This window comes from Rutidosis leptorrhynchoides, chromosome 3 (genome assembly GCF_046630445.1).
Source record: "Rutidosis leptorrhynchoides isolate AG116_Rl617_1_P2 chromosome 3, CSIRO_AGI_Rlap_v1, whole genome shotgun sequence".
NCBI lineage: Eukaryota > Viridiplantae > Streptophyta > Magnoliopsida > Asterales > Asteraceae > Rutidosis > Rutidosis leptorrhynchoides.
In genome coordinates this window covers 680,266,912-680,267,500 of record NC_092335.1, presented here as the reverse complement: position 1 = coordinate 680,267,500, position 589 = coordinate 680,266,912, and positions in this window count along the sequence as shown.

The window sequence follows — 589 nt, the reverse complement described above, 5'->3', positions numbered from 1 at the left end:
GTGAAATATCCGAATTAATGGAAACGTTGTGGATATCGAGTTTGGAGGTATGTCGGAGGACCTTTGAGTGTGGGTCCGGTTTGTTAAGTGATGGAGATCACGGGGACGTGATCCAGGCTAAGTGGGGGAGAGTTGTAACATCCCGTTTTCAGTTACACGTTATTTTGGACGTCATTCGAATTACGAGGCATGCAAGCGTATATTTGGATGCCAAATAAAGTTTGAGTTAATGTTCTAAAACCTTATCATTGGATAGTAAATCTTATTACGTTTCCAACGATATTTGATTCATCAAAAACGGAGTTATGGTTTAAAAGTTACGACCAAAACAAAATGATGTTTCAGTCCTAGTGCATTTGGACGCCGTCCAGCCTTTTTGGACGCCGTCCAAATGGCCTGACAGGCCAGCTGCAAAATTTTAAAGTTTTAAAATGAGGGTATTTGAGTCTTTTCACTTGGGGGTCGGTTTTGAGCCATTAAAACTGATCCAATCTCATTCTTATCCCCATTTTGCCTTCTCAAACACTCTCATCCATTCCTAGAGAGAGAAGAACCATTTTAGAGAGAGAGAGAGAGAGATTGGTTTGGG